The sequence below is a fragment of the Nomascus leucogenys genome, chromosome 1a (genome assembly GCF_006542625.1).
Source record: "Nomascus leucogenys isolate Asia chromosome 1a, Asia_NLE_v1, whole genome shotgun sequence".
NCBI lineage: Eukaryota > Metazoa > Chordata > Mammalia > Primates > Hylobatidae > Nomascus > Nomascus leucogenys.
Genome location: NC_044381.1, coordinates 66,833,804 through 66,860,739, shown reverse-complemented (window position 1 = coordinate 66,860,739; position 26,936 = coordinate 66,833,804). Strand labels below are relative to the sequence as shown.

The 26,936-nt window shown below is 47.6% G+C and overlaps 1 long non-coding RNA gene and 1 pseudogene across 2 annotated transcripts; one reads left to right on the top strand and one right to left on the bottom strand.

The window, feature by feature from the left end:
* Positions 1–25,769, top strand: LOC115834712. Its single transcript, XR_004029592.1, has 3 exons — positions 1–237; positions 19,709–19,840; positions 25,352–25,769. It is a non-coding gene; the product is annotated as an uncharacterized LOC115834712 (long non-coding RNA).
* Positions 21,199–23,930, bottom strand: LOC100599248 (annotated as a pseudogene). The gene has a single exon (XR_004029591.1). The product of XR_004029591.1 is annotated as a PDZ and LIM domain protein 1 pseudogene (transcript).
* Positions 25,770–26,936: the final 1,167 nt, after the last annotated feature.

The window sequence follows — 26,936 nt, the reverse complement described above, 5'->3', positions numbered from 1 at the left end:
GTTTTCATGTCTGGTAACTTGCAAATGGTCACTTGTGCAAGATATTTACCATATTTCACTGGGACCTCCTAACATCATCTTCTTTTGATCTAAACCCAGGTTGGTAAAGAAAATGCATATGATATGAACTCGTACACCTCCCTGAATGCTACATCAGAGAAGCATATAGAATTCAACTCTATAAAATCCACCTTCCCCTCTGAAATGTACATCTCTAGATGTGTGTTCCTGAATCAGGTTAGTCTAAACTTACTTGACTTTCTTCATTGAAGCCACCTGAGAATTCAGTAATTCCTTTGCATTTGTGGCCTTTAAAGATTCCCACCTCAGCTGGAGGGTTTAGTGTGTAGATCATTAACACCTGAGACTTTTGGGCCCCACCTGAAGTTGTACAGTGGTAGAGAAACACAACTGGCTGCAAACGTATCAGCTTGAGCTTTTAGATTAAAGCTGTTAGCCACAGCAAGCTTTGTAGATTAGCTATGAACTCCATGTGAGTTCTGTCCTCATCCATCATTACCAAGGATGGTAAAAAGTCAACTATCTTATAAACCTAGCCTGTATCTGGTATGACTTTACTGCTCCCCATCCTAACAAGGCACAGATGAGTAGGTGACACCTAGCCTAATGAAAAATCATTTTTAGATGCTAGAGAATAAATTTCCTGCTGAGTTAGGCCCAGATCATTCTATTAACAAAATGTGCTGAAATATGAAAAAGTATACAGCAGCAGGGCACAGGCAAATTGGAGCAGAAAAGAGTAGACAAAGAGACTAGCAGGCAAGCTGTTATAGCAATTTGGGAAGAAGATGGTGAAGGCCTAGACTAAGGTAGTCCTAGCAAAAGCAGAAGGGAAGTAGCCAATTTGAAGAGCCCGGCGCGGTGGCTCACGCCTGTAATCCCAGCACTTTGGGAGGCTGAGGCAGGTGGATCACTTGAGGTCAGGAGTTCAAAACCAGCCTGGCTAACATGGTGAAACCTTGACTCTACTAAAAATACAAAAAAATTAAAAAATAAGTAGCCGGGCATGGTGGTGCACACCTGTAATCCCAGCTACTCGAGAGACTGAGAGGCAGGAGAATCACTTGAACCTGGGAGGTGGAGGTTTCAGTGAGCCAAGATTGCACCACTGGACTCCAGCCTGGGCAACAGAGTGAGTGAGACTCCATCTCAAAACAAAAAAGAGAAGTAGCAAATTTGGGAGCCACCAAAGGAAGGCTAAACCAGGATGAAGGTAAGAGTGTAGTGCGAAGAGCTCAGGCTGGATTCTGACCTCTACCTCACAGCTGAGTGACCTCAAGGCCCTGAATCATTCATTCTGAGTCTCTGTTTTTCCACCTGTAAAATTAGGAGAGGGTGGGCCGTAAATCCATTGAGTATCCTTAGAAGAGAAAGGAGAGGGAAATTTGAGACACACGGTCATGTGACGATGGAGGCAGAGATTGGGGTGATGGGTCCATAAGCCAGGGGACACAAGGGTTGCCAGCAGCCGCTGGAGGCTGGGGGGAGGCATGGCAGGGACGCCCCTTCTGAGCCTTCAGAAGGAACCAACCCTGCCGACACCTTGATTTCAGACTTCTGTCCTCCAGAGCAGGGAAAGGATACACCTCTGTTGTTTTAAGGCACTGAGTTTGTGGTAATTTGTCACAGAAGCCCTAGGAAATGAACACACCATCAGGTTGGGAAGCCCTGGCAGTCCAGGGTCACCATGGCTGTTCACCCGCGCCCGTCTGTCCTCAGGGACTGTGTTCTCCTGGAGGCATCCACGCTGGCTTTGGAAGCTCATGGTATAGTTACTCAGGGGCATCATCATGTTTTGATAATGCTGCTCTCCTTCTCAGAAGCTAGAGTGAGTTCCAGTTGATTCCAAATTACATTTAAACACTTTCTCATTTGCCTCAAGGTTTTTTTCTTGGGGAAAAGGCCTGAACACTCTCGTTCCCTGGGGCCATTAAATTTCACTTGTTTTATAATCAACATAGCAGTTATGTGGTAGTTGACAAAGCAAACCATGGCACACAATCTGTCTCTAGCTGTTGCTTAGAATGGTGAATCTCAAACTGGGCACACCAGAACCATGTAGAAGGCTTGTTAAAATACTGGCTCCCTTCCCTCTTCCCCTGCACTCCCACCCTGTCTCTGATTCAGTAGGCCATGGATTTCTCATTTCTAACAAGCTCTCACATGGTGGGTGGCGCCATTGATACTGGCCCCTGCTACACTCAAAACCAGAAGGAGTCTCAAACTTTATGGCACATTAGGATTACATAGGGAGCTCCCAAACATTCCATGCCAACATTGCACCCCATGCCTATTCAGTCAGAATCCCTGAGGGTGAAACTTAGGCATCAGTCATTTTTAAAACTCCTCACATGTTTTTTGTTTTGTTTTGTTTTGTTGGGATGGTCGGGTCTCACTCTGTTGCCCAGGCTGGAGTGCAGTGGCACAGTCTTGGCTCACTGCAGCCTTGACCTCCTGGGCTCAAGTGATCCTCCCACCTCAGTCTCCAAGTAGCTAGAACTACAGGCTTGCACTACCAGCTAATTTTATTTTATTCTATTTTTGTAGAGATGAGGTCTCACTATGCTGCCCAGGCTTGTCTTAAACTCCTGGGCTCAAGTGGTCCTCCCGTCTCGGTCTCTCAAAGTGTTGAGATGATGGGCATGAGCCACGGTGCCCGGCCATCAAATGATTTCAATAGCTGATCAAAAAAAAAAAAAAGAACAGTGGCTTAGTGTCCCTCCCTTCCTCCTCTCAGCCAATCCCAGAGAAGCTGGAGGTCTGGGAGATGCTCTGGCTAGGCTTGGGGCCCATCTATCAAATCCAGGATTGGGGCCCAGCCTTGGAGTGGGGAAAGAAGACAGAAACCAGGATTCCAAGGAGACAGCACCTTCCTGTGGCCACTGCCTACAGGTTCAGTCTGGGGGCCCAGCAAGAGAGGGATGCTAGAGCTTGGTCCAACGGCCTGGGTGCAACTCTCCCTGCTTTATGATTTTGATCTCTGTGGCTTCACTCCTCTTTGTTCTCCTTTCCTTATCTATAAAATGGGGATAATAAAAATGCCTATCACAAAGCAAAGCTGTAAAAGATTAGAGAAAGAAATGTACTTAAAGTACCTTGCCCAGGTGGTTTAAAAGGGAGAGCTCAGCAAATGCTAATTTCCCTTTCTCACCTGCCCTCCATGTGTTTTCGCCTCCTTCCTTCTGAACTGAGCAGAAGAAAGAGAGACGGGCCCACTCATCCTTTGCTTTTAGTTTCACAGCCAGAGTTTGGGGCCTGACATCTTAGTCTCATTATCTTTCCTGTTAAAAGAGATATTTAAGACTACCTTTTTTTGGTTTGTTTATTATTCCGAGATTCCTTTAAAATACACATACGTATCCCTCCTTTGTAAGTGGAAGTGTACTTTATACCTTTTTCTCCAGTTTGCCTTTTTTCACTAATCTTTTTTTTTCTTTTGTTTTTGAGATGGAGTTTTGCTCTTATTGCCCAGGCTGGAGTGCAATGGGGCAACTTGGCTCACTGCAACCTCCACCTCCTGGGTTCAAGCGATTCTCCTGCCTCAGCCTCCCGAGTAGCTGGGATTACAGGTGCTCGCCACCATGCCTGGCTAATTTTTGTATTTTTAGTAGAGAGGGGGTTTCGCCATGTTGGTCAGGCTGGTCTCGAACTCCTGACCTCAGGTGATCCACCTGCTTCAGTTCTCCAAAGTGTTGGAATTACAGGTGTGAGCCACCGTGCCCAGCTTTTTCACCAATCTTGAGAGCTTGTTTGGAGGTTCTGGCAGGGAAGCACAGCTACTCATATACCTTTGACCAAAGAAGACCAGTCCTCCTCTATCAGGGATGGTCGTCCTCTTTGACTGAGAGCACAGCTTCAGGAGGGAGGCACATAGAGCAGTGAGGGAGGAAGGGGACACCTGCCTAGCCAGCCAGTTCAACCGAATCAACCCTGGCAATCAATGGAGTGACAGATACCACAGCCAGATCACCTTGCATCCATTTTCACAAATCTTGACAATTACTCCATGGCATGTTATGAAAATATTATTTTTGCTCCTTTGGAGAGCTGCACAGCCTTCCATTATGTGTGTGGATAGGCCATAATTTATTCAACCAGTTCCCTATCTTGGGTTGCTGCCAGTCCTTATTACAACAGTGCAATGATCACGTTTCTGTGTGTTTTTGTGTTTTTGCTAGCATGTCTTTGGGAAGGACTCCTGGGCAGTCACTGCTGCTGCCCCATCTCAGCAAATGCTCGGTAAGCCCCTCAGGCTGCTTAAGAGACACCGAGTGCTAACCCTATCTTCCACAGCTTCTTTCCACACCGTTGACCAGGCTTTGTCCGCAGAGGCAGCAATAAGAAGGTGGCCTCTACCTCACTGTGGTCCTCCGGATCTCATCCCAGTGCATCTTGTTGGGAGCACCTAATGCCTAAGCAGAATTCTAGCTGCAGAGGAATCTGGAAACAGGTTTTAGTGTTCTTGTCTCTGTCATACAGGAAGGCTCACAGTGGGTGGGAGTGCCAGGCACCACATCCAGCTCACCAACTTCATTCCTTTCCTTTACAAATGAGAACACTGAGTCATGGAAGGGTTTTATTTGCTCAAGATCACAGAACTGGTTCACGGCCAACAGTCCCAGCTTTCGTCCTTCACTGTCTATGCAGTTTGTCCCTGGTGAGTTAGACTTTCATTGACCAAACACCTTACAAAAACAGGAGCCATTCCATACACTGTGAGCTTTTTGTTTTCTCCATATGACAAAACACACCCCTTCAAAGCCTCCCTTTGGATGTATTATAATCATTGAGTAACGTTGTGGGCTGAACCCTGTCCTGCCTCCCCTTCCCCAATTCATATGTTGAGGTTCTAACCCCCGGTACCTCAGAGTGTGACCGTGTGGGGAAATGGGGTCTTTACAGAAATAACCAAATTAAAATGAGGTCATCAGTGCAGGCCCTAATCCAATAGGACTGTTGTCCTTATAGGAAGAGGACACTGGAACACAAACAGTATGGAGGAAGATGACAAAAGGACACTGGAATAAGACGGTCATCTACAAACCTGGCAGACCAGGGACATGTCCTTCCCTCACAGCCCTCAGAAGAAACGAACACCACCAACACCTGGATCTCAGATTTCTAGCTTCTGAAACGAAAACATATATTTCCATTGTTTAAGCCACCCAGTCTGTGGTGCTTTGCTATGGGCCTGCTAGCAAACTAATACAGTAACTAAGATCTGGTAAGAAAGAAGAAACACGTATCCAGGAGACCAAAGTAGCCTACCTCTTTTATAAATTGCTGCGTTCAGTGTTTCTGTCCACATTCATTTCTGCAGCTGCCTCCCCTCTTGATGTTTCTGGCAGCAGACTCTGGTATCTTCCCCTAAGAGGGGCTGTCTTTCAGCAAATGCTTCCTGCATCTTGCATAGTTCAGAAGCCTCTGGAGTGGTGAACTGGCTGCAGCTTCCAATGGTGATAGCATCACCAGCCCTCACAGAAAGGCAATCTGAGCACCACAGAGCTTTTGCCTCATTGGGCACCCAGTGAGGATTGTCTCTCTCTTTTCAACCCTTCCTCTTGGGGAGCTGTGGCCATCCTACCCTAAATGTATTTTCCCTCATTTTCAGAGGAGGCAAATGTGGCATGCCAATGCATTTTTAATGACTGAGATCTGCATTTAAACATAATTTCCAACTTTGCTGGGTCATTACGTCGTTAAACCCCTTGATATTTTAATGATTTTTATGGTCAAATGATGCATAGATTTGTTCAAGTTATTATTCTCTACACGCTCCATTGCTCATAAGATGCTCCAGCAAGAGCCCACCGAAGGCTCATTTAATACATGGCATTGTTCTCAATGTGTCCTTTCTCGGCAGCCCAACCCTGGCACTGGCAATGGTCACAGCAGAGCATATCACGCCAGGCTTTGGGTGTAAAGACAGAGAGTACAGTTCAAATGATGCCTGCAAATCCCTTCAGAAATTGCCATGTTGGAGACCCTGACACCATTTCTCACTAAGCGTAGGATGGGCTCGCTCTCTGGTGTGGAAGCAGAGTGTTGTCTCTTCAGTAAAGCCCCAGGGCAGGACTGGCCTGTGTCTAGGGGCCATGCTAGTATTACACAAAGGCTTGCTAGTGCTCACGTACGAGAATGAGGCAGGAACCAACATCTATTGGGAACAGCAGATTCATATCCCCTCATTGAGTGAAATGGGAAGAATTGCCTACACTACTTAAATGGTCTCTCTCTCTCTCTCTCTCTCTCTCTCTCAGTTCAGCCTTGCTAAACATATAGCAGTGTACAGCATGACTGGATATAATATGGCAGACACAGACAGGACTGGACTGCGGTCCAGGATACCCAGGTTTCAAAGTCACAAGCCTTTCAGAGATTGCTAATGCAAAGGGACTTAAGAGGCAGTAGACTTAAAGCAGGTAGAAGTCATTACCTTCTCTGGGCTTCAGTTTCCTCACCTGTAAGATGCATGCTTTTGAGTAGGATGATCCCAAGGCTCCCATCTGCACCCCTTGACATTTGGTGAGTTCGCAGCAGAGAAAGACTGGCCACCTGGGACAGCCTCAATGACCCAGTGGCCTCCTAGAAAAGCACCAGCCCCCTCCTGTCTCCTCCTGGGAATGTCATAAGACAGAGTTTGGTAAGAGTAAGAACAAAGATGAGAAATGGCTTCTCTAGAGGACGTCTGGAAATCCATTCTACTTGCCTCCTGTGTCTCTTCAGTTGAGCAGATCTTAATCTAGCACCTGCTAAAGACAGAGTGCTGAGTTCTAACCCCTGGTACTTCAGAGTGTGACTGTGTGCGGAAATGGGGTCTTTACAGAGGTAATCAAATTAAGATGTCAGTAGGGTGGGCCCTAATCCAAGAGGACTGTCATCCTTATAGGAAGAGGAAAATGGGACACAAACAGTACAGAGGGAAGACAATAAGAAGAAATTTCTTATCATATAATAAAACAAACATATCAAGGGTGGAGTTTCACAATGTCAGGGACAGTTCTCAATGGGCTGTGTTTGTTAGGTACTGGAAAAGTAAAGAAGGTATATAAACTGTCCCCGACATTGTGGAACTCCCAGTCTTAGTACAAGTTTGAATGTTTTATTAAAATCGAGAAAACTGAGTGTTTGGTTTTGGTTGGGGGTGAAATCCATTGGGAGCAACTCTATGGCATATCAAGGCTTCTTTCTGAATGAATTTCTAGATTTACATCTCTTCGTGGCTGTGGTCATCATTAGTGCTCCTCACCAGATATTTCCAGTTCCCTTTCTACTGAGTAGATAGTAGATCCATTTGTCTTTGAGCCACTAAAATTAGGTGTGGCTATGTGGCTTGCTTTGCTGATGAAATGTGAACAGAAGTCATGGGTTTCACTTTCATGCAAAAGCCTGAGGAACCATCACATGCTCTCCCCATGGTTCCTTTTTGGTGCTACGGTAGTGAGTAATACTCCAGAGGGTGGAGGCTGGCTAGCCTGTGTCTCTGGATGAGGATGAAGTGGAGTAGAGACCTTGCTGATCCATGAGGGACATGGAAGATAAGCAAGAAATGAGCCTTCGTGGGTTTAAGCCGTGGAGATTTACAAAACCTTTTATTATGGAAAATTTCAAATATGTATGTATATATACAATATAATATATTTATGCATATATATAATATCAAACCTGTTATGCCCATTACTCAGCTTCAGCAATGATCAGTGCTCAAATATCAATGATCAATGCATAAAGCCTCTGTGATTTGGAAATTTTTTGTTGCTACAGCACAACCCAGACAGACCCCACCTAAAATGAGAAGAAAGAATGTGGTTTTATAGAAACACGAGATGAGTGACAAGGAGCTAAAGAGAGTGGCCACAAAATACTTGAGATTTGATTTGTATGCTCTATTTTTAAAAATGTGTATGCTTTTAGTAATTCAGGAGAGCTGAACATCTGCATGAATTAGTTGAAGTAAAAGTTGCTTGTCTTAGTCCATTTGGGTTGCTAGGACGGGAATCCACAGACTGGATTCCTTTATTTCCCACAGTTCTGGAGGCTGGGAGGTCTGAGATCAAGGCGCTGGCAGATTTGGTGTCTGGTGAGGGCCGGCTTTCTGGTTCATAGAGAGTGCCTTCTCCCAGAGTCCTCTCATGGCAGAAGGGGTTTCTTTCATAAGGGCTTTAATCCCCTCCATTAAAGGGCTTCAGGGCTCTGCCCCCAAGACCGAATCACCTCCCAAAGCCCCACCTCCAAACACTGTCACCCTGGGGGCTAGGATTTCCACCTGCGAATTTTACCTAGCATTGCTGGACACTCAGAGTGGGCCTGCTTTGTGGACTCCCGTCCCTTCGTCTCCACCTAAGGCCACCTCCTCCAGTTCACCCTCCAGCTCTCCTGGTAGCTGGCACTTAGCTTCTCATGAGCTCTGCAATGTGTTTTCTGTGGAGAGAGGTGGAAGCCCTGTGGCCTTGCGCAGGGACCTACCTCAGCTTTCTGGGCCCGGCTTTTCACATCTGGCCTCATGAAGGACATGTAGCTGCTGCCGACTTCAGGAGCAGCTCCAGAGAGTTAGGCCTGCTGAACGGTTAAGTCCTGTTCTCTCCACAGAGCCAGTTTGATGTGGTGCATTTTAAGTCACACAGGGACCTTGAGGCACATGTTTTGTTATCCCTTAGGTATACTTGTCGCAATGATAGTAGTGTAGCAAAATATCCCAGCAAAACCTCCACTGGTGGCTGAGCCCACTGAGGACCTGTGTTTGCTGGGTTAACTTTCTCTCTGTGTAGTTCCTAAAGGACCGGAGCATGTTGCCCAGCTACCCATGCTTTTCCGCTAGTCTACTGGACTGCCACGGAGCTGGCACTGCTACTGTTATTCTGATTTTGTAGGGTATGTAATTGGGCAAGTCTCCCCTCTACTCTTCTTTGTAAAAGTTAATTATTTCTTCATTGAGTTTCTCAAAAAGAAATCCAGCTGGAATTTTGATTAGCATTGCATTAAATTTATAGGTTCATTGTTAATATAATTAGGTCTTTATAAATGTCATCCAAAATAAGTCATCTTACGTGAGGTCATCCTACCCAAAATGTGGAATGTACTCTATTTATTCAGATCATTTTATGTTTCCTTATTGGAATTTAAAATATGTTTTTAGAAGTTTTGTGTATTCTTGGCTATTACCTAGATATATTTTGTAATTCTTGCTGCTGTTGTAAATGGTATCTTTTTAATAATATTTTCCAGCAGTTACTGTGGGTGAACAGAGATGCTATTGATTTTTGCAGGTAGATTTTGTGTCTGGTGAACTTGCTGAACCTTATGAGTTCTAATTGGTTTGAATCTGTTTTTTCTTTTTCTTTTTTTTTTTTTTTGAGACAGGGTCTCTGTCACCCAGGCTGTATGCAGTGGCATGATTTTGTCTCACTGCAACCTCTGCCTCCTGGGCTCAATTGATCCTCCCACTCAGCCTTTGGAGTAGCTGGAACCACAGGCATGTGCCATGGTGCCTGGCTAACTTTTTGTAGAGGTAGGGTTTTGTCATGTTGCCCAGGCTGGTCTTGAACTCCTGAGTTCAAAGCAATCTGCCCATATCGGCTTCCCACAGTGCTGGGATTACAGGCATGAGCCACTGCACTGGGCCTGAATCTGTTTTTTCTAAATTGACAGGTTATTTTGTTTTTTTACTGCTACCGTAAGAAGCACCCTCCCCCAACCCCAGTTAATCTCTGTGGTAGGTGGGGGTGGGGCTTAGGGGAAGGGTGACTCACTAGACAGGAGTTGAAAATGCCTGGGTTTTTGTGACACTAACATCTGTGTCCTCCATAGATGGAGTTCACATTGTGGAGCTCATGAGAAGCTGAGTGCCAGCTACCACACACATTCAGACATTTGCTGTTGGGCTATGGGCCACGCTGATGGAGAAAAGGTGGCCTAAATTCTCTGGTAATGGGGGTGAGAGAGAGAGAGGGATGTGGCGATGAAAAGAAAGACAGAATAAGGAAAGGAATAGGGACTTCAGGGGACTTTGCCTGGGTTGGGGGTCAGGCCGGGGCCTGGGAGGTATGAGAGACAGAGGGTGATAAAAAGGCATCAGGTGTTAGAGAGCAGCTGGACCAGAAGACCCACCATCCGGCAGCAACACCCAAAGACCTTTGGTCATGTAATGTGAGGACAGGGAGGGAGGAGCTCTGGCACTGGAGATAGCCTTGGGCACCTGGCAATGCCCTCCCATCCCACCCACGCTGACTGGTTCACAGAGGCCTTGCCCCATGCCACCGCACTGCCTTGACACTGACACCCAGCACTGCCGGCCCAGGGACTTCTCAGGGTCCAAACCTCCTACATTCCCAGGGCTCCCAGAAATCAGAGCTGAACCCACAAGGCACACAGAGCTGGGCCTCCGAGCTGGCTCCCAAAATGAAGTGTGTTGAGGGAAACATTCTCAGCAACATTGAGAATGTTTTCACTGGACCACTGTTTACCTTGTTTAACGAGAAGCTATCGCTAAGCATTAAGGTTTCTTTGATTTGGAGACTTCTCTGTACACCAGAGAAACAGTGGCACAGGGCTGCCTCCTGCCCTGCACAGTGTCTTCGGGGCTGCTGGCGGCAGGATGTGGCGGCCTGGTTCAACAGCTGTGATTAGTGACCCTGATTGTAGCTGCTGGCTGAGTGATTGTAAAATCAGGAAGTGAGGAGGGTTTTGTGTTCCCTCCCGGCCCCTCCTGCAGGAGCTCTGGATGGAAAGGTGAACATGCTAAGTGCAGTTGTGCTTTGCTGACGTCTGCTCCCGTTTTTGCCCCTTCACTGCTTTTAATGAATTCTGGGTTCAGGCACCCTGAGCCCTGAACCTATGGAATCTGTCCTGGGAGAATCTGTTTGTTTTATAGAGGTGGCGATGAGCAGAGGCATCCAGGCAGGTCTATGCATGTGGGAAAGCAGAGAGTTGCCGTGGATCCTACTTCAGGCCAGACCCTTCAGGTCTCCAGAGGAGACAGGCCTGGCACTGTCTATAAGCAACTCTCGAAGAAGCCAGACTTTTCCTGTAAATGTATAACCAAAAAAAAATAAGACTCTATTTTGGAGCAAAGAAGCCAGAAAAAGGGCTAATGGGGGATGAGAGTGTAAGTCTGGCCCAATGACCCAAATCCTGAGTTTGTGGAGATGTTGCCAGGGGCTGAACAGCCAGGCCCAGGCTGGCCCCAGGGAACCCCCAAAGCCCATGAGTGAGGCCTGCGTTTCGGGGTGTGCTCCTTGTTTCCTGTGCCGGCCTGTCTCCACATGCTGGGTGGTTGCGAAACAACGGCTTGCAGTGACTCAGCTTTATAAATAGGACATTTACAGTGAAAATTACAGGAAATTCCCAGAGTCTCCTGCCGGGGCTTATTTTAGGTGTGCGGCTTACACAAGTGAAACCCCAGACACCCTCTTCCAGCCTCTGCTCCCCGCAGCATCCTTGGGTATCTGATTTGAGGCAATTCCTTCTGTTCTGTGACAGGAAACCACCCCAGGAGGTCTGAGAGAAATGAGGAAAGGAGGCGTCCATCTCCAGCCCCATTCAGACACGCTCCTGGGAGAGAACAGCTCACATTTGGCTCACACTTCCCATGTGCCAAGCGCTCTGCTGTGTTACCTCAGTGACTTTCACTGACTCCCAAGGAAGTGATGGGGATGGGGAAACTGGAATTCAAACCCATCTCCAACTCCCTCCGGATCTCGAGGGATTAACCACAGACACAACTTTTCCTGAACACAGAACAAGAAGGCAAAAGAAAGCAGGGGGTCCCTGTTTTCAGGAGAGGACAGGAGAAAGGTGCCAGTACCCTGGCCTTTGGTTATATTTCCCTTTCCTTCTTCAGTAACACATTTCTTGGCAGGACATCTTTTCTGGAAAACCAGACTTGAGCTTGGAGTGGCTCAACAGCCCTTGCTGTAGCTAGGTTTGATGGAGAAGCTGAGAGAGCTGCCTGCACCCTGGTAGGAGGCTCTGTCATGGAGGGGCTCGGGCCATTGCAGGTTTAGGGCCTAAATGTTGTGCAAATATTTGTCCAACAACTCCCAGTGTGCCTTGGAACAAGCAGCAGGAGTGGCCCTGGCTGAGTCCCTGAAGAGAAATGTGGATGTGATGCCTTTGAATGGCTCCCAGCTTCTACTTCCTCATAATTTGCCGGGATCTCTGTTGCCAATGAGCCTGGTTACAAGGAGAGGGGGCTCCATGCTAGCCTGTCGGGCACGATGGAACCTTCCGCATTCTCCAGATGAAGCTGGCACACCCATGCCTTCATCAAGCAGCAGGCACTGCCAATGCGTTTTTGAGCTACAGAATTGTATTCCCAGCAATCTGTGAGATTCTCCCACTAGATCATCGCAAAGCTTCTGAATCTATCGTGTTCAAAACAGAACACCCAAACTGGTTTGTCTTGTATTCTCTTTCAGTTAAGGCTGCCTTCCCTAGTCCCCCTAGTTAGAAACTATTGGCTCATCCTTTAGCCCTCTGCTGCTCTGCCCTCTCCCTCCTGAGTCTGATTGATTCTCCCTCCCGAGTATGATTGATTCTCCCTCCTGGCTCTCCCCTCAGTGCCTGGAGTGCATGGGTCTGACCCAATGGGTGGTTGGCAGGGGTAGGAGTGGGAGTTGGGAGGGGCACATGACCCAAGCTGAGCTCATTAGATCCCAGGGTTTTTCTAGCTGCAGCAGGCTCTTTTCTCTCTAGATGCTTGCTGGAAGGCTAGGAATCCAGAGGGGCCTGTGGCCATGCATCTGCAGCCTGGCAAAGCCTGCCTGCAGCAGCGAGGGGACACAGTGCTGCAGGGAGAAGCCGTGATGAGTGTCAGAGGGAGACTTCCTGAGGGGACAGAGCTCCCAGTACAGCTGTCCCCAACCAGGTCCACCCACTGCCCCCATCCATCCTTCACAGGCCACCAGGATTCTTTTCTATGTTCTCCAACTTTTTGTTTTAAAAAAATCCAACTACAAAGAAGTTGACAGAATAATCCAGTGAATACCTACATACCCTTCACCTAGATTCACCAGTTATTAGCATTTAGTGACAGTTACATTCTCTTTTTCCCTATATATTCATGTATGTGTGTTTTTTCGGAACCATTTGAAAATAAGTTGCTGATGCCATGACACTTCTCCCCTACATATTTCTGCATGTATTGCCTAAGAATGCAAACATTTTCCCCATAGTCACAATACCGTGATCACATTCAAGAAATTTAACAGGGCTGGGCGCTGTGGGTCATGCCTATAATCCCAGCACTTTGGGAGGCCAAGGTGGGTGGATCACGAGGTCAGGAGTTCAAGACCATCCTGGCCAACGTGAAACCCCATCTCTACTAAAAATACAGAAAATTAGCCGGGTGTGGTGGCAGGCACCTGTAATCCCAGCTACTTTGGGAGGCTGAGGCAGGAGAATCGCTTGAAACCGGAAGGTGGAGGTTGCAGTGAGCCAAGATCACACCACTGCACTCCAGCCTGGTCAATAAGAGTGAAACTCTGTCTAAAAAAAAAAAACATAAAAATAAATAAAATAAATATTAATGATACAATAATATTATCTAATATTAATATATATCCACATTCAATTTTCCCAAGTGGAATTTGTATATGGATATAAGATATTATTATCGTTTTTTTTTCCATTTTCAATTCAAGAGCCAATTATGGATAACAAATTGCATTTAGTTGTCATATCTCTTTAGCCCCCTGTAACCTAGAATTGTTTTCCTGTCCTTTTTTATATTTCATGATATTAGCATTTTTTGTATCCTTCAATTTGGATTTGCTTTTTCCTCATGATTAGAGTCATGCTATGTATTTTTAACAGAGATAACACTGGATTCTTTTCAGTGTATCACATTAAGAGACACATGATGTCAGTTATTGGTGGTATTAAGTTTGATCACCTTGTTAAGGTGGTATCTGCCAGATCTTTTCACTGTAAAGGTACGATTTTCCCTTGATACGTGGAAATAATTATATATATATATATATATATATCTGTTCTTGTAAAGTGGAAATTAAATATATGTTCTTATGCTGGTTCCCTTGGCTCCAATTTCCACAGGTTAACATAAAGAAGGCCCAGTTGCACCTGCACACACAGTGGGTTGTGTTAGAGGGGAGGAATGCTGAGCTTAGAGAATCAGCATCTTTTATGATAGGCAATAAGTCTCTGACCTCTTCTGCAGAAGACATTATCTTTCTTATACTAGGCACTAAGCATGCCCATACTTTGCTCCAGAGGGAGTCTTGTCTTCCAAGGCTATTTGCTGTTCAAATGCCTTTGGAAAGAGATTCCAGAATAGAGGCAGTGAGTGGTCCTGCTCATAAGACACCCACAAATGCTAGAGACCCATGGAGAACAGTCTCTCAACAGATCCTGAAAAATGATCTTTCTACAACACAATCCAGTCACGTTATTCCCCTGTTGTGGCTGGTGGCCTCCCAATTCCTAGTCTCTGCACCTTCAATAGCGGATACCCCCACCTCCCCTCACCCAAAGCTGTGCTCATGGCTTTCCAGAATTCGGTCTGCGTTTCCCGTCTTCTCTCTCAGCAAGGTGTGGCCGTATGATTAAGTTCTGAGCAAGAGGCTTTAAGTATAAATAAGTGTGCACAACTTCTGTAACATACCGTTAAATGATAGTGTGCCTTAAAGGATAGGGAGCATGCCTTTCTCCTTCTCTTTCCTTCTTTGTACAACATGAAGTAGCAACCTCCCTCCTCCAAGGCACTTGCTAATTCTCTGTCTGCCTTGTTTGTTTCCACAGCAGATAACACCATTTGACACACTATTTATTTTGCTTATTTTGTATATTGTCTGTCTCTTCTCACTAGAATGTAAACTCCATGAACGGTGCTGGTACTAGCATTTTGGTATCTGTTGTTGAAATATTGAAACAGTTCTGCACCAGTGGGTGGCTGGTCACTCCCCAAGTCCCTGTGTGCTCCCCATGGCACCTCCCAGCTACCCAGTTGTCTTAGTCTTCTTGGGCTGCCATAATAAAATACCATCGACTGGGTGGCTCCAACAGCGGAAATGTATTTTCCCACAGTTCCAGGCCTAAGATCAGGGTCCGGTTCCTGGTGAAGTTTCTCTTCCTGGTTTGCAGGCAGCTGCCTTCCCGCCAAGTGCTCACGTGGGGAAGGGAGAGAGAGAGTGCGCATGCTCTCTGCTGTTCCTTCTTCTAAAGGACAGTAATCCCATCAGACCAAGGCCCCCCACGCTTGTGACCTCACCTAACTCATTACCTCCCAAAAAGCCCCATCTCCAAATACCATCGCCCTGAGGATTAGGACTTCAACATAAGAATTTTGGGAGAAACACAAACATTCAGTCAAGAACAATGAAACAGGCCTTGACTCAAATAGTAGGGGGCTCCCAGGACCCCACTTCTGCATGAAGACCAGTGATGCCCTGATCAATCAGTATGCTATACCCCTGAGGTGTTCAACAAATGCTTGTTGCATGAACGCATGATAGAGGCTAGGAAGGCGCCAAGCCATTCCATTGTCCCAAACTCAAGAAGAGCTGGAGTCAGGTTCTTCAGTGAGTAAAAATCAGGGAAATTACCAAGCAGCACTTCTCTGCTATTTTTAAACAAAAGACTTCTTTCCTCAAACCCTTCCTGTTCCTATCTCATCCCACCCCAGCAGAAGAGGAAATGACTGAGCAGAAACATAGAAGGGGAATCATTTTTTCCCCCTGAGACAAGCCATTGCCAGGCCCTTCCCTATATCAATTACAGGATCAGCAAGTGCAGGAGAAGCAACACTGCACGGGTGTGAGTGCAGGGACAGGAACATGCAGGCTACCGTCAGCTCAGAGCCACACACATCTTCTCACTGCCTGGTGTGAGTGCCAGATGGGAACACACGGTCCACCGGCCAGCTCAGAGCCACACACATCTTCTCACTGCCTGGTGTGAGTGCCGGGACAGGAACATGCAGGCTACCGTCAGCTCAGAGCCACACACATCTTCTCACTGCACGGTGTGAGTGCCGAGACAGAAACAGGCAGGCCACTGGCCAGCTCAGAGCCACTCACATCTTCTCACTGCACGGGTGTGAGTGCTGGGATGGGAACATACGGGCCACCGTCAGCTCAGAGCCACTCACATCTTCTCGCTGACCTCACCTCTCAGGAGTTCCATTCTGCACCAAGGCGATGGAGCAGTTTAAAAGCATGTATCTGTCACATTTTTAAATGTGCAAGCCTGGTGAACCAAGTGATTCCTCATTCTGGGATCTACCTTTGAGAAATGCTCACACGCATGCTCAGGGAGGCATTGCTTCCAACAGCAAAAGCAGTTTAAATAATCTAGATGTCTAGCAGCAGGGAAACAGCTAATGGATGTATCGCTAGAGAACACACTATGGGTGGGGAGACAGGAGGACTGAGGAGGAGAGAGAAGGAGAGGTTTTGGGGCTGAGAGCTTGGTGGGCACGGGCTGCCAGCTGTCCCGGCTTCTGGCAGGCTGCTTGCTGCAGACAAGTGGCCGTGGGGAAGTCATCACTCAACAGCATTCTTGCAGGCTTTGCTGATGCTGATGCACGTGCAGCATGGGAGGAGGTGCAGGCCTGGTTTGACCTAACCATGGGTCCGTCTTTAATCACTATTAAAAGCAGTCATTTCTGCCCTCCCTGGTGGCACTGGAGTACTGAAAGTGTAATGGAAAGAAATTAAACTAAAAGTAATGTCTTAAACCTATTAATTTAGAATGGCCAAAAGGAAAAGAAGCCCACAGGAGAGAACTCTTGCCTTTATTTCCCATTAAATGAGCCAAAGAAAACTCTCTCCTTCAAATGACTGAGCCGAGCCATTCTTCTAGCTCTCATTGTTCTCTGGTGTTTGCAAAGGGCACTATCTGGCTGCACTGCTGTGCCAAAGAGCTCTCAGGACAGTCGTTCAACTGAGGACAAACAGCATGGCGGACCCAGCTTTGCTCACAGTGTCTGCAGGGAGTTAATAAGAACTCCAAGAAAAAATAAGTCTGGGCCGAGCGCAGTGGCTCATGCCTGAATTCCCAGCACTTTGGGAGGCCGAGGCAGGTGGATCATTTGAGGTCAGGAGTTCGAGACCAGCCTGGCCAACATGGTGAAACCCTGAATCTACTAAAATACAAAAATTAGCCAGGCATGGTGGTGCACGCCTGTAATCCCAGCTACTCAGGAGGCTGAGGCGGGAGAATTGCTTGAACCCAGGAGGCAGAGGTTGCAGTGAGCTGAGATCCCACCACTGCACTCCAGCCTGCACTCCAGAGCAAGACTCTTGTCTCAAAAAAAAAAAAAAAAAAATGTCTGGGAAGCACTGGGTTAAAACAAGTAAAATACCGGCCAGGCACGGTGGCTCACACCTGTAATCCCAGCACTTTGGGAGGCCGAGGTGGGCAGATCACAAGGCCAGGAAATCGAGACCATCCTGGTTAACACAGTGAAACCCCGTCTCTACTAAAGAATTAAAAAAAATTAGCTGGGCGTGGTGGCGGGTGCCTGTAGTCCCAGCTACTCAGGAGGCTGAGGCAGGAGAATTCCATGAACCCGGGAGGTGGAGCTTGCAGTGAGCTGAGATCACAGCACTGCACTCCAGCCTAGGTGACAGAGTGAGACTCTGTCTCAAAAAAAAAAAGAAGTACCTTTCTTTACAATAGAGCCTTAAACATATTAATGTGCAATGCAAATCTTCAAGAAGGGTATGGAAAACCGTGTTGGTTTCCTGCTCAATATTCCCTGCCACATGCCTTTGCGATTTTGTTGGTTTATAGCACCTGTGTGTCTCATGGGCTCCTCCCTGGTCCCAGGACGAAATGTTCACAGGTCTGAGCCATTTTCCTTCAGTGACTGCTTTAGTTATGGCCATGTGCTGTGGTCCTGCATGTAACGAATGCAAAGACGATCAGCCCTGGGAACCTCTAGAAAGGATTTCTTGGCTCTTAAAATATGACACAGGATGAGTACTTGCCTCTTCCTGCCTTAGGACATTGTCATGTGAAAACATGGGCTTGGCACTACTGCAGTTCTGTTGGAATCATGAGGGAAAAGCCAAGAAAATAGAGAAACTGGTCTTGATCTTTGATGCTGTTAAGTTGCTGCATTAACCACCCCAGAATGGCCCTTTGGGTTTGTCACTTTGTAGTTTAGGCCTTAGGGTATCCTGTGATGTTCAGCTCATAGTATCCTGAAACCAAGGGGCACATAAAGTGCTGACAGGGCCCAATCAATTCATCTGACCACAGAAGGTCCCCCCAGACTAGGCCTCTACTGAGAATGCCTTGGGAAAGGCTGACAGAGTGAGGAAGATGGAGGTGAAGGTCAGATGCTCCAGGCTCTACCCTAGGTTCTAAAAATCACGTGAGCACCTGGGCCTCATTTTCAACTCTGTGAAAAGAACACCTGAGCACCTGGGCCTCATTTTCAACTCTTAAAAGAACAGAAGTCAAGCATCTAATACTGTGCATGGCGCATGGTAGGTGTGTCATACATAAAGAGCTGTCATTCATCAAATGGAAGTGGGGAGGAGAGGAGTAGTCCAGTTTCCAAGTCTCATTTATGCCCGAGAGATCTTTGTAACTATTCCAAAAATAATATGTGTTCCTTGACCCCATACCCATTTATAGAACTCTCTCACCTCATTTAGCAGGAAAAAAGAGAAAATAAAGATTCCATAGATGTCCTAGGCAAGCATGCTAACTTCCGGGCCCCAGTCCCTCACTCTTCTGCTAGAGTGAGCTGCGACCAACTCCCTGGATGGCCAGAGTACTTCTGTGCCTGCTAATGGCTCTGAAACACTCCTCAGTGAGAACGTCCACATGTACCAGATAACCAGTCTGCTGCAGAGGAGAAATCTCCACTCTAGGCACTCGTGGGGACGCCAAGGGGATTGAGTTCCTCCTCGTCCAGAGCTCTGGCTGAGACTCAGAGCAGCAGCCGGCAGACAACTGACCTGGGGCTTTGCTCGCTCTCTTTCTCTCTCTGTCTCTCTCTCGGTTTTGTTTATTGAGGGAAGCATTTAATTTGTAATCATTTATTTCATCCCCAGAAAAAGAATCCCAGGGTTTTCTCTCTTCTATGCCTTTCTCATGCTTCCTCGTGGTCCATGATGCCAGCTGCAGTCATCAGATCAACAAAACCAAACTGATGGGATGGAGACTAATCTGCCATTTTTCTAGGTCTTTGAGTTGCACAGTAAATCTGGAGATGATCACTGCACATTTATTTAGCCTGCCTGTGGGGGTCACAACAATTTTCTCAGTTCCAGGATCAACAATGATTTCAAATTTTCCGAAGTTACCAAGCTTCATCATCACAATTAGAAACCAGACGATGATATTTGAGCACAGCCTAATAAGAACCTGGTGTTGGCCGGGCACACTGGCTCATGCCTATAATCCCAGCACTTTGGGAGGCTGAGGTAGGTGGATCACTTGGGGTCAGGAGTTCGATACCAGCCTGGCCAACATGGTGAAACCCCGTCGCTACCAAAAATACAAAAATTAGCCAGGCTTGGTGGCGCATGCCTGTAATCCCAGCTACTTAGGAGGCTGAGGCAGGAGAATCGCTTGAACCCAGGAGGTGGAGATTGCAGTGAACTGAGAGCGCGCCACTGCACTCCAGCCTAGGTGACAGAGCAAGACTCTGTCTCAAAAAAAAAAAAAAGAAAGAAAGAAAAAAAAAGAACCTGGTGTCTGCTTCTCTTTTCAGCATTGTTGGTGCTCCTGACGGTGTCAGCCAGGCCACTCATGCAGACCATTGCGGCAGCACTGAAAATGGAAGAAAGATGGGATTCTGCTGTCTTTTGTTTTGGCTGATGAACAGCACCGAGGTGGAGTGGCTGTAAGTATAAGCGTGTGTGTGTGTGTGTGTGTGTGTGTGTGTGTGTGTGTGTGTGTGTGCACGCGCATGCATGTTTATACGTCATACCCAGGTACCGTCTTCACTTTGTAGAAACATCTTATGGGGCCAGGCACGGTGGCTCACACCTGTAATCCTAGCACTCTGGGACACCGTGGCAGGCAGATCACTTAAGGTCAGGAGTTCAAGACCAGCCTGGCCAACATGGTGAAACCCCATCTCTACTAAAAATACAAAAAAAAAAATTGCTGGGCCTGGTGGCCTGCACCTTTAATCCCAGCTAATCAGGAGGCTGAGGCAAAAGAATGGCTTGAACCTGAGAGGTGGAGGTTGCAGTGAGCCAAGATCGCGCCACTGCACTCCAGCCTGGATAGCAAGAACGAAATTCCATCTCAAAAAAAAAGAAAAGAAACATCTTATGGAAGGTGTGAGGCAGACCAGGCAAGTATTATCCCCCTTTAACAGACCAATAACTAGAGGTTCAGAGAGGTACAGGGGCCCACCCTGGGTGACATCCCTAGTCCGTGGCAGAGCCGGGTGTGAGAACAGGCCTCTGGCCTCTGGGCTGGTGCTCTTCCCACCATGTGAGGGACATGTTGGGTATCCAACAATGAACAGAAGTCTTGCTGTCCAAGGATGGGAGAGAGAGAAACATGAAGAGGCACTTCTTTTTTTTTTTTTTTTTTTTTGAGACGGAGTCTTGCTCCGTCGCCCAGGCTGGAGTGCAGTGGCGCAGTCTTGGCTCACTGCAAGCTCCGCCTTCCAGGTTCACGCCATTCTCCTGCCTCAGCCTCTCCGAGTAGCTGGGACTACAGGCGCCTGCCACCACGCCCGGCTAATTTTTTTTTTGTATTTTTAGTAGAGACGGGGTTTCATCATGGTCTCAATCTCCTGACCTGGTGATCCGCCCGCCTCGGCCTCCCAAAGTGCTGGGATTACAAGTGTGAGTCACCGCGCCCGGCCAAGAGGCACTTCTACGACAGCCCAGAACCCACTGAGAACACCAGGCACTGCCCACTTCACTCCTTCCGCCTGCCCCACTCTCTGAAAGGAGAAGAGATGGAGCCACCCAGCAAGATTCTCAGGAGAAAAACAGGGCCGGAGAAGAACCACGCCACAGAGGCCAGATGAGGCAGGGGGACCGGCCATGTCGGAAACACCTCCTGTGGGGCTGAACACCAGCAGAGAAGAAAGGGGGCAAGGTGCCAAGATGGGGCATGGGACTGCAAGAATGAGAAAGGGGTGTTCCCTGGGCTTTGGGGATAATGGGATTAGAATTCTTCTTTGGGCCACTCTTTAAATCTGACAGTTCTCTGGGACAGGACTATGAGATTCCTAACTTTTATTTATTTTTATGTTTTATTTTTGGAGTCTATAAATTTATTGAGTAAAAACAAAATCAATCTCAGATACATTATATTTGATTAGGTTCAAATTTGGCTGATATCCAAATGCAGCAGAGAAGAACAGAGGGGAGGGAAGGACATGGTGTTTCTGGCAAGGGAACACTGAACAAAACCGTTTTTCTTTAATTGTAAAAACGAGCATCACACAGCTGGTGTGAGTCAATTAACCAAGGCAGGGGACTCAATGTTTTACGAGCAGCGGGAAAACCAAAGTAAGCAGAGAACTTTCAAGAGAGGAGAGGGCCAGGACACTCAGAGAAAAAGCTGCAGCACGGGCCGGCTGGAGAACACTGGTCAGATCTGCCGGGTCACTTGGGGAACACGGTGACCACTTCGTAGCCCTCGAGTGGTGCGACTCATTCCCAGGCATGCTTCTCACAGTAGATTTGATCCTCCACAAAGAAATGGCCCCTCTGTTTCAGGTTGGTGCCACAGTCAGTGTGCACGTAACACTCGGGGTGGCGGTGATGGTCCTGCAGCTTCACGAACACACCGACAATTCCAGGGCCACATTTGTCACACGTGGGAAACTTCTGAGCATTTCCAATCAATGCAGCCACTTTAGTGACGGGAGCTTTAACACTTCTGAATCCTCAGGGCTTGTTGGGATCCTTTTTTTCTTCAGACTCCAGGATTTCCTGCAAAACCAGAAAAGACACGGACTGTTTTGGGGGCTCATTCAACTCCCGTTTCTCCTGAAGCATCTTGCAAACTTCAGATTCTTTGTCGATGACAAGGCTGGTTGGAGGCTGAGCATGGTCTAACCGTCTGCCGTTCGCCTCCACCCCACTGGCAGCAGTCTTTGACTCCAGGGCGTTGTTGAAGTTGGAGATATTTTCAGAAGAGTAGAGGCCAGCTGGGTGGTTGTACTGGTTTGTGATGACCCTGGCGTTAGTGCTGGAGGCAGGCGAGGTGGTAAAGGGCATGGAACTTTGGTTGTGGGCGCTTCCTATGTGCAGGGCCTCCTGGGGTTCAGAGGCTAAATTCATCTTGTATGGACGACACTTCTCTTCCTCCGTCACCAGAGGAGACCAGACTTTATGTTCGGATCTGGCTACAGTGAGAGTCATGTTGTCTTTGCAGCCTTTGATTCTGTTCTGAGCTTCCAAATGTGTCATATTGCTAGAATTTTCCCCATCAATGGCTGTGATTACGTCTCTGATACATAAATTAGCTAGAGCCACCTTGCTTCCAGGAGTGACCCGGGAAATGGTGAGAGGCTGCTCAAAGTCCTTGACACCCACGAAACGGAAGCCCCACGGGCCCGGGCCCTGGAGGACGAGCTGCTGGGTGGTCATGGCGCAGCTGTGACGGGCGACGACCCGCGGGGACAGACAGGCAGGACGTGGCATGGCGTGCAGGGCTCCCTGGCAGCTCAAGATTCCTAACTTTTAAATGTTACAAGCCCTGTGATTGTGATGCCCAGTGTCAGTTTGGAGGAATGGGTATTTGATGAGCCTGTGTCAGTCTAGGAAGGCTTCTTGGAACAGGTGACCATTGAGCCAAGTTATAAGGCTGTGCTTCTTGTTCTCTTATGTGCATAGGAATTACCAAGGCTCTGATTCAGTAGGGCTGGGGTGGGGCCTGCGATTCTGAAGTTCTAACAAGATCCCAGGTGATGCTGATGCTTTGAGTGGCAATGTTCCAAAGGATTATTGAGTTACCGGAATGAAAAGGGGGCTCAGTCTTTCGAAGAAGACATTCTTGGCACCAGGCAAAATAGAGCAAAGGTGGAAGGTAAGCAGTACCATGGAGAGTAGGGTGCGTGAGGAGGCAGTGGATGACACAGACCTTGCTTGAGGGGTCCCTGGCCTGAGAAGGGCCTGGTGGAGTGAATGATGGAGCTTGGAGTTGCCTGTGCATGACAGTGTTTCTCAAGGTGGAACCCAGTGCTATCAGAACCCCTTGGGCATTGTTTAAGAATGTGCATCACTCCATCCACAGAACTTTAGATTTTTGGAGGTCTGGAGGGGGCTCAGGAATCTGCATTTTTTAAGAAGCTTATAAGGCAATTCAGATGCAAAACTAAAGTTTGATAACCTGCATTGGGCAATTAAAGGTTTTCTGAGAGAGGAAGGACAAGATTAGATTTGCATTTTGGAGAGATGCTCTGGGTACCTGAGGAAGATGAGGCCAGGAACAGGGAGGCTGGGGAAAGGCTCAGGTGGTTATGCAGGCCAGAGAAGCTAAGGGCTTGCAACAGGATCCTGGCAATGGCAATGAAGAGGGTGAACTCAAGAAACATCCATCAGTCATTCCCAGTGGGCTACCACTCATGAGTATATGGGGGCAAGAGAAATGACGAGTTCAATTTTGCCAAGTTTGGAGGATATCTAGGTACAGAAGTCCGTCAGGCAATTTGATATGAGAGTCTGAAGTCCAGAAACGAGGACCGGGTCTGGGTGTAGATTTTAGAGTCAGCCACTTGTAGTGTATTTACCTTTAAACACTATGGTGAACTTCATGTTGACAGCAGTAGGCTTTTCAGATCTTCCCAGAGACTGTGGGTGGGAGCGAGGGGAGAATGGTGGTCTGAGTACTAATTCTGCCAAGAGTCAATACTATTACCAGCGGTGATGTTGACCATCATGTGCAGGGGCCAGACCTTTCCTGGAGCATGTCGAGCCCTGAGGATCTTGTGTCAGTTCTCCCATTGAAGACTTGCAGGCTTCTCCCTTTTTTTTTTTTTTTTTTTTTTTTTTTGAGACAGAGTCTTGCTGTATCCCCCCAGGCTGGAGTGCCGTGACACGATCTCAGCTCACTGCAACCTCCACCTCCCGGGTTCAAGCAATTCTCCTGCCTCAGCCTCCTCAGTAGCTGGGATTACAGGCATGCACCACCACGCCCGGCTAATTTTTGTATTTTTAGTAGAGACAGGGTTTCACCATGTTGGCCAGGCTGGTCTTGAACTCCTGACCTCATGATCCACCCACCTTGGCCTCTCAAAGTGCTGGGGTTACAGGCGTGAGCCACCGTGCCCGGCGCTTACTTGCAGGCTTCTTAAGTGATGAGTCCAGCCTCCCAGAATCAGCCTGCGAGAATGGAGGACCTCGTTACGGGGATCTATTGAATCTTTCTGCTGTGATTTGACCTCGTAAGACATATTTTCACACTCCAAGGGTAAGCCATGCTGAACATGATAGCATCAGCTTATGGAGCCCTGTGCCGGATTCTAGGGATGGTCTCTGTCCTTAAGAAACCCCAACCAACTGGAAGAGACAGACAAGGAATTGGACATTTATGCTGTTGTGTGTGCATAGAAATCTATATAAAACTGGGGTTTCAGGGAAGGCTTAGTGGAAGAGGTGACACCTGCTAGATTTTGAGGGAGGAACAGAAGTTGGGTAGACAAAGTAATGAAGGTGAGGGAGAAGAAATATTTTAGGCAGAGGAGACAGCATGTGCCAGGCACAGGGTCATGAACCAGGACATGGTCAGGGAACAGTGAAGACTTAGATCTGGCTGGAGCAAAGGCCTATGTGGGACAGAGATGGGAAACCAATCTAAGTGGGAAGGAGCAGAGCCTACCATGAAGCGTCTCATTGTGTGCAATGATATGGAATTTAAAGTAATCTTAAAAACTCTAAGGATGTCCAGGCACCATGGCTCACACCTGTAATCCCAGCACTTTGGGAGGCCAAGGTGGGAGGATCACTTGAGCCCAGGAATTCGAGACCAGCCTAGGCAACATAGCGAGACTCCATCTCTACAAAAGTTATCTTTTTTTTTTTTTTTTTTTTAATTAGCTGGGCATGGTGGTGTTGCCTGTAGTCCCAGCTACTCCAGAGGCCAAGCAAGAGGATTGCTTGAAGTCTAGGAGTTCGAGGTTATAGTAAGCTATGATTGCACCACCGCAATCCAGCCTGGGCAACAGAAGCAGACCCTGTCTCAACAAAACAGAAAACCCCCACAAAACTCTAAGGAGAGGCACTAACTGACAGCTAGGTGTGGGTGAGGACCAACCAGAAGGTTTCTGCAGTGATCACCTGGGCGTGAAGGGGAAATGAACCAAGACAGTACAGGCTCAATCCTCAGCAACTTCTGGTCCGGCCACCAAACTTATCTCTATTTTGTCTCCTCCCCACAGCCAGCAGCCAGAACAAGCCACCATCTCCCCTGGGCTTTCATAGTAGCCTCCTGACTGGTCTTGCTGCTACCACACTTACACTTCCTGTTCTCTGCAAGGCAGCTGGAGTGACCTTTCACTAATGTAAGTCATATTATGTCCCCTCTCTGCTGCAAACCCTTCAATCACTTTCCATGAATGGTTCTGGGAATAAAGTCCAGCTTCCTTCCCCTGATTCACTTGATCTGGCCCTTCCCACTTGTCTGACCTGTTTTCCAGCCCATGCTCCCTGCCCTTGTCTACACTTCTAACGTGTGGTCTTTCTATTCCTTAAACATGCCTGGCTCAGTCCCATGTTAGAGCATTTCTGCTGGCTCTTCCTCCTGCCTGGACCTTCATACAACTGGAAATTCTTGCTTTTCAAGTTGTAATTTGTTTCTATTTTATTTTTTGAGACGGAGTTTCACTCTTGTCACCCAGGCTGGAGTGCAATGGCGCGATCTCAGCTCACTGCAACCTCTGCCTCCTGGGTTCAAGCGATTCTCCCACCTCAGCCTCCTGAGTAGCTGGGATTACAGGCACCTAGCAGCGCATCCAGCTAATTTTTGTATTTTTAATAGAGATGGGGTTTCACCATATCAGCCAGGCTGGTCTCGAACTCCTGACCTCAGATGATCCACCAGCCTTGGCCTCCCAAAGTGCTGGGATTACAGGCGTTAGCCACTGCGCCCAGCCACAAGTTGTAATTTAAACATCACTTCCTCAGAGAGACTTTACCTGACAACCCCCTCAATCTCCAGGAGCTCCTCAGTCATTCTCCATCATATCACCCTGTTTCAATTCTCTGAACAGCTCTTATTACTTTCACTCGCGTCGGTGTGAAGAGATCACCAAACAAGCTTTGTGTGAGCAACAAGGCTGTTTATTTCACCTGGGTGCAAGCGGGCTGAGTCCGAAAAGAGAGTCAGTGAAGGGAGATAGGGGTGGGGCCGTTTTATAGGATTTGGGTAGGTAGTGGAAAATTACAGTCAAAGGGGGTTGTTCTCTGGCAGGCAGGGGTGGGGGTCACAAGGTGCTCAGTGGGGGAGCTTTTGAGCCAGGATGAGCCAGGAGAAGGAATTTCACAAGGTAATGTCATCAGTTAAGGCACGAGCAGGCCATTTTCACTTCTTTTGTGATTCTTCAGTTACTTCAGGCCATCTGGATGTGTACCTGCCGGTCACAGGGGATATGATGGCTTAGCTTGGGCTCAGAGGCCTGACAATTACTATCTGGTCTTTTCCTGTTTGTCTATATATTTATTTTCTCTCTCCTCTGTAGTAGACAGTGTCCAAAAATGGCCACCATCAAATCCTTCTCCCATTGTATACACATGCTGCTCCACTGTTCAAGAGCTGGAGTTTATTTCTCCTTCCATTGAATCTGGACTCACCTCATGATTTCTTTTTTTTTTTTTTTTTTTTTTTTTTTTTGAGACGGAGTCTTGCTCTTTCACCCAGGCTGGAGTGCAGTGGCGCGATCTCAGCTCACTGCAAGCTCCACCTCCCGGGTTCACGCCATTCTCCTGCCTCAGCCTCTCCGAGTAGCTGGGACTACAGGCGCCCGC